Source organism: Astatotilapia calliptera, chromosome 8, assembly GCF_964374335.1.
Source record: "Astatotilapia calliptera chromosome 8, fAstCal68.1, whole genome shotgun sequence".
Lineage (NCBI taxonomy): Eukaryota > Metazoa > Chordata > Actinopteri > Cichliformes > Cichlidae > Astatotilapia > Astatotilapia calliptera.
This window is the reverse complement of record NC_137429.1, coordinates 10907271-10914430: the sequence shown is the minus strand read 5'-3', so window position 1 is coordinate 10914430 and position 7160 is coordinate 10907271. Positions and strand designations below refer to the sequence as shown.

Below are 7160 nucleotides of genomic sequence, written 5' to 3'. Positions count from 1 at the left end.
GACCACGTGCAAGACCTGCAGCATCAGATTTCTCCCACGGAGGAGTGACGTCACTCAGCCATCACTGCAGCGTTTGCATGATGATGCATTCAGGGAACCATTACTGTTGCTTTCATCCGCTGTGTAAATCGCAATAACACTGTGCAAAAGTACAAAGTCGGTACATGAAAAAGCCACACAATGATATGTGTGTGTAAATGTAAACAAGTGTAGGTGCATTTGGAGACTGACGTAGTGAAAAATGAACATTAGCAGAGTCTAGGAGAGGAAAAATATTAGACCAAGCTCCATCTGCTTCACACACACGGGCAAAACAGCCCCCCACCCCTCCACGTGACCTAAAGGAGGAACAAATAACCCCCCCAAAACCAACAAGAGGTAACATTATGCAAGAATCTCGAGGCTGCAGTGACCATACAGCTTATTCCAGAACTACAGAGGGGGAAGGGGGTCAACTGCCCACCCTGCTGTAGAGCCTTATTTATCCCTCCTTCCCCTATTTTAAGCTTAAGCTCTCCTAAAAGAAATAGATGACATTTGATTTAGATAAAACAGTAATTTAAGCTCTTTTCCTGCATTTGTTGTCTTTTTTATTCCTTTATTGCTGTATTTGTTTTGTATTTATTTGGGGGAAATGTTTTTGTTTTATTTATACCTAAAATATTCGTTTTCTAAGAAGAGATCATGATACAATGAATCGTTTTAAAGTGTTTTTGTGTATATATTGTTGATTCCATTTACACATAAGGGATTTTGACATACTTTAATGAAGAGGTATCTGCCACCCTGTGTATACCTCTTCACACTCGTTTGCCCCCCCATGTAAAACTTTCTAGATCCACCTGTGACAGTTCTGCAATATCAGACAACTGGCAAGATGTAGATTAAGGTTGATGTAGTATTATTTTCTTTCTAATCAGAAACCATGTTTCTATTTCACTGTTCATGTGCAGCTTTAAATTTTACATCACGATCATTCTGTTTTCTTTCATAAAATTTCAAAAGGAATAGATAATAGAAATAAATAGTGTTGGGAGGAAAAATATCACTCCATTCCCATGGTATGAAAAACAGCTCGATAACTGGTACCAATTGGACATTCATTGGTCTTCTTTGGCTCTTGTCTGCCTTTGTTCTGGTATCTGTTGAGGTCCGGGTTCTGATGAGGCCAATCCATGACTGAAACTGCTGTCAGGCATTTTGTAGATGGCATTGCATGATGGATCAAAATCTAATCATACTTTTACTTTTCTGCATTCATAATTCCATCAAATGATGAAATGCAGGTCCAAACCATGAAAGAACCTCCACCTACAGCCACCTTTACAAATGGCTTACACCGACATGAATTTTAAATTTAGATTCATCGCTTCATAACACCCGCTGCCACTGATTTTCAGTCCAGTTTTTGTATAATTTGGCACATCTCATCCACTTCCCTTCTTTAAGAATGGCTTCTTGACAGCCATCCTTCCACTAAGACCATTTCTGATGAGGCTTCAGTGAACAGTAAATGGAGCAACTGAAGGGAATGACTAAAGACTGAAAATGTGTGAAAAAGCAGCAACCCCCCTGCAGAACTATTGCTCAAAACCATGTTAAAAAATACAAGAAAGTCTGGCTCCTTGGAGGCAAAACATGAAATGTGTGTCAAAACCTTTGCATACACGAATAACCTTGATTTGTCCAGTTAGTAGTGGGCTTTTTTTTTTTTTACATTACACTGTATCTGAGGTCACTGGAACATCTTGGACATGCTGATGAATATGAATGTGCTTTTGGGTTAATGGGTTAATATTCACGCTACCAAGTCCAGACTTCAAAATAACATAGTGAAGCTGCCTAAAATAGTGTGACTTAACATTTTCAAAGCATACACAGATGACAAATATATGTTCCACGCTGTTTTTTCTTCCTGAATTCATAGATCGTCAGCGAGGATTTGCTGGCACATCCAACAGGATTCTCACATCCTGCATGAGCCTACAGAGAGGATATTACAAAAGTGATGAAGAATATTTAATTCAGCAGTAAATACACAGTGAATATCTCAATGCGGTGATAAACAATATCCGGATAGCACAAAATACTATGAAAGAGCAGATAGCCAAATCAGCTCATATGGGCTCAATGGAAGCCAATAAACAGAGGCACTCTGCCTCTCCTGACCTTCACTTCTGGTTTAGATCGGGGCGATAAAGCAGGCGCAACCTCAATAAAACCCGTACAATGGAGTAAAATAAATAGATATTAAATTAAAGCAGAGGCGATACTGGCTGAACCGCCGCAGGAATTTGAGAACAAAAGCTCCTTTGTGAAGTTTAATATTGTCTACAATCACCACCTTATGATACATTTGCAATCAATTTCATCTCTTGCCTTGATGTATCAACACATATAATCATCTTGTATTGGAACTTGCAAATGACTTGTGTGTGCGAGAGGAGCCACGTTTAGATATTAAATGTGCTCCGTGCTCCCAGTTTGGCCTTTTCGGTCGGCATTAATATCAAATTCATAATCTCTGAGTCTCATCGGTGACTGGCCAAGGGAGGAGTTTATGGTGTCAAATATTGACATGAGTGTGTGTTTGTCTGGCACAAACTTTACACTGATTCATTCGATGCTCTTTTAGGCTCATCAAATTTTCAAAAAGAAGTATTTTGCAGATAAATTTGAAACTGTTTACAGATACTGCTGCTGCAGAACCTGCACTGTTATCTTCTGCCTTTTGTCCTGGACTAAAATATGAGTGCTCTTCAAGTCTATTGCATCCTTGAAGTGGATCCTGAAGCCACCATTGTTAGCGTCAATATAATTTTCACCTAATGCACCTGAAGAGCTCCACAGCGTGCACGTGAGGAGTTTCGGGTCCCCTTGTGAGGGTAATTAGGCTCAGAGTTCACACTTGGGGGCTTAGCTACTATTGTGTAAAGGGCTTGGTGGCAGTAGTAGAAGGAAACACCATAATCTAAAAAATGCTAGTAGTATGGATTTCATGCATTTACATTGCTAGTATTGTGCTGCAGTGTACATGAGGTGTCTTGCTCTGCAAAAGGAGGTCATTTTTCACACTGATGACATTTCCATTTTAAATCCTTCATATTAAATACCTCATTTGCAGAAGTAATGACTGCGCAACATCACTGATGCTCTGCTCACTAATTTTTACTCATTTCCTGTGAATTATTTATATGAGAGATTCTCCATATGCTCTCTGAGGATTCATGTCCATTCGTTTCACAGAGAATTAGCATTTTACAGTGAAGAGTATAAAGAGCTTAACTGCCCCAATCAAATAGGGTGATTTAAATCCTGTCTAATCAAGATGTTTAATAGGGGGGGTTGCAGCTGGATGTCTCAAATAAATGGTCTGAAAATATCCTAGGTCCCTGAAACAGACTGGATGCTTGAAAAAAAGTTGTTTTGGGGGTGCACTGCATAAAAAGGAAACTCAAAATGGACAAATAAAAATGTATTTGATACAATAAATACAGTTAAGCCTGATCTAATAATGAAAATCTGAACATCAGCCCCAGGACTGACCCTGGATAAGCTTCTTTGTGACTGGCCTGCTGTTATAATTAGTTGTGCTTTATGAAGAGGTAATTTGTCTGCTAAAGTTTAATTGTTCAATTATCACTGGATGTGAGAGGATGCCTTGATGCCATTTCATCAGGTTTGAAAATAGTGTTGAACCCCTCATGCCACGTATTGTAATAGTTGGCAATTACGAAGAGAGCCCTCTACCTAAGTTGAGTGATGCATGCTGGCCCTGCTGAAAAGCCTTTGCTACCTGCCTGCTGCAGTTGTTGGCAGTGAAGAGTGGGTCCATTCAGGCTCCAGAGCTGAACCAGACAGGCTCTCAGTGCAGAAAAGGACCTCAACCAGCTCCTGATAGACAGCATAAATACCAACTATATAAGCACTGCTGAGGACTACATGTCAAAACAACATTATCGCAGAGTAAACAAGAGAGGACAAATTGAGCTTTCAGTCTTTTCATAAAAGAAACGCTTGTTCCTTTTCGTTTTGAAAAGAGGGCGAAATCAGTATGAGCTGAAATAAACTGCCTCGTCCTCAACGTCACGTTTCAACCTGTGAAACACGGCACTGAAACACTGAAACTTCTGAATGCGTTTGTTGTTGAGCGCAACTCACCTGCTGATGAAGTACTTTCCAGTTGTTTTCTCGATTTCTCTGGAGAAACAGCAATATAAGAAAATGTACAAATGCATTATTATTCTATTTCAAACAAATTTTTCCTCAATGCCCTTATTGTCAGATTCATTATGTTCTATAAGAAAACATTTCATAAAAACTAAAAAAGACTAAGTAAATTAGGAGGCAATCCCTATTTAAGAAATCCACAGTATCCATAGTATACAGTCTGAAGAAAACAACAAAAATACTAAATCTGTGTGTTTTTAGGTATCGTTAACAAAGACATTTATCATGTAATTACAGCAATATCGTCAGTTTCAAATGACCTGGGTTGTTGACCAGTGATTATGGTCTTTTCAGGGGCCCAGATGGAAATCCAGGAGCTCACCCAGCAGCTTTTCAGTATTCTCATTAGTGCTTTAAATTACCATGTGTTACCAATGTGTGATTAGTCCCTATAGCACCAGGGATGACACGGCAGAGAAAAGGTCTACTCTATTAAAGGTGACAACACAAGATGTCTGTGATCAGTTTTTGGGGTTGTGACTAATCCTATTTGTAGTCAGGGAACCACTAACGTCCAAAATGTTAACACAGTAAAGCTATTTTTCTATAAGGATGTCAGCAGCAGAAATGTTTGCCCTCTCTAACGTATACATAAACTAAATGACGCGTGTTTGGTTTCATACTTGACCCTGTGACTCAGAAAAATTAGGAACTATTTTTCTGTCCACATTTGCCAATGCAAATAATCACTTTGCATTATCACTGGAACTCTGCTAAGGGGGGAATACATTTAGTTTTCTGTCAGGCTGTCACTACCATTTAGGAAGGTAGTTGGATGCTTTCATCTGTTAACTAACAAGGTGAGTAAAAAAAAAAGGAAAGCTAAAGCAAATTTTTTTTTACCAAAACAACGACCACAGGGAAGACATAAATTTGTTCTTTGTTTGAAAAATGCTTTTTACTCATTATTGCATCAGACTCTATTAATGTCTGATACAACATTAGTTTTTGTTCTGAAGAAACACTGTTGTATGTGTTTATTGCCTGTTTACAGGAGTTATAATTTAATATTTTTTAATATTACCCACAGAGCCACAGCAACCCCACTCTGGATCTGCAGAAGGACCAGGGAACCTCCTAATCAGAAGGTTGGTGGTTCGATACTTGTCCGCTGCAGTCTGTGTGCCAAATATTCTTGGGGAAGATGGGCAAGAATGTTAGACAGAAAGCACTTGTGGGGTTTTTTTGTATTTTTTTTAAGTGATTGTATGAATGAGGCAAGTTGTATAAACTGTGTTATGTACACAGAGTAGAAAATTACTATATAAGGGGGGAAAAGTAAATGTAATCAATTTGTTATTATCTTTTAGGATCATTATTATTATTATTATTATTATTATTATGAATTCTTACAATACTTTGGAATGTGTCAGGGAATTTTTTTAAATTAGACTAGAAGAAACATAGCAATTTATACAACATGCATATCTGAATGCCATTATAAATTCTAATGTTTAAAATATTGACAATCATGTTGGCAAAAACCAAAAATTAAGGCAATTTCTGTACATTTTATTTTGTTTTAGTTGGTTTTATAAGTACAAAATACTAGTTTTTTTACTTATAGTTTCTTTTGTTGTAAAGCCTAAAAAAAAGTTGTTTTTAAAAATAATAAATCTGTTTTACCTTTTTCATTTTCTGAAGTGATTTTGTGCACTTATTTAATTACTTATTTAACACACAAATCACTTGTTAAACATGTACGAATTCTATGGTAGTTGTATTTCTAAAAATAAAGATCATTCTTTTTCACTACTACAGCCTGTGGTAGTAACATTGAAAGTCCCTTTAATGAGTGATTTGTTAGACCAGGTACAACAGCAGATATTTTCAGCTCTATCCAAACAGTAAATATCCCTTTCATGTTCCTCCAACATGGCATTCACAATATGAAACAAGGGTACAATTGTGGTTGTCACCAAACAATGACATTTTTTTCTTTCTTTTACTCCCTAAATTCCCCATATCATCTCTACACTGATGCGCAATTTGTCTGTCATGAAGTCCGGGTCATCGGCCCACTCTGGGCCTATTTCCACTGACAACACTGTTATTAGTGGTAAGCTGAGCCAGTGGCCAATGAATCTGCTTACTGTTCACAAGGCCGGGGCTCTTTTCAGCGATTAATTTGATAAATGTATTAATTATGAATCTGGATGACAGTACAATCAGATTGTCAGGCTTCCAGACTTGGCCTTTGTGATAATTTGGCTTTGAGATTGGGGCTCCTCGGGTTTCAGGAGCTATCATCCCCAGAGCTCAGCCTCTTATCAGCGCCTGACCCATTCACTCAGTAATTTCCTGTGTGTTGTAATTAAATGGGGGCTTTCTGATTGCAAGTGACTCTCTTTAAGAGGTCCTTCTTGGGTTTCAGGTGGATGGGATGTTCAGTGGACTGGCTGTCTCCTTCGCCCTCTGCAGGACTCAGTAGGCACTAAAATTGCCCAACGTATACAGACGTGTGTACACTTGTTGGCTGTTGTATAAGACACTGTTTGTCTAGCTGGTTATATATAGAGTCTATAAACTGCTTCGTAACATCACAGTCTAAATACCACAAACTCCAACCACTACTCTCATATTGACTTTGCTTTGTGAAACCTGACTTATGGTATAGTTACTGGTGTGCTGGGATCTTATGTCTACTGCTACAAAGTTTAGGAAGTCCTCTGCTGGTTGATGACAGTAGACCACGGAGGTCCAAGTGGAGATAGATTCTACCAGTCTGTCTCCAGTTGGATACTGTTACAGAACTGGATGATCAGCATCCTGAGCTAAGGCGGGGCCTGAAGCAGCAGCCTGTCAGTCTAGCCTGAGTTTTTTCAGTGAAACACTTCTTCCTGCTGTATAATTTCTATACTTGTAATTAAAATAATAATAAGATAAATGGGATGATAAATGCCATTTTAACATTTATGTTTTAAAGTCAA

The 7160-nt window shown here is 38.3% G+C and overlaps 1 long non-coding RNA gene across 1 annotated transcript; it reads right to left on the bottom strand.

Moving 5' to 3' along the window:
- Positions 1-3795: 3795 nt before the first annotated feature.
- On the bottom strand, positions 3796-4582 carry LOC145430387 (uncharacterized). The gene is made up of 3 exons (XR_013910952.1): positions 4491-4582; positions 4162-4200; positions 3796-3894 (listed from the first exon to the last, which is right to left on the bottom strand). It is a non-coding gene; the product is annotated as an uncharacterized LOC145430387 (long non-coding RNA).
- Between the last annotated feature and the right edge of the window lie 2578 nt (positions 4583-7160).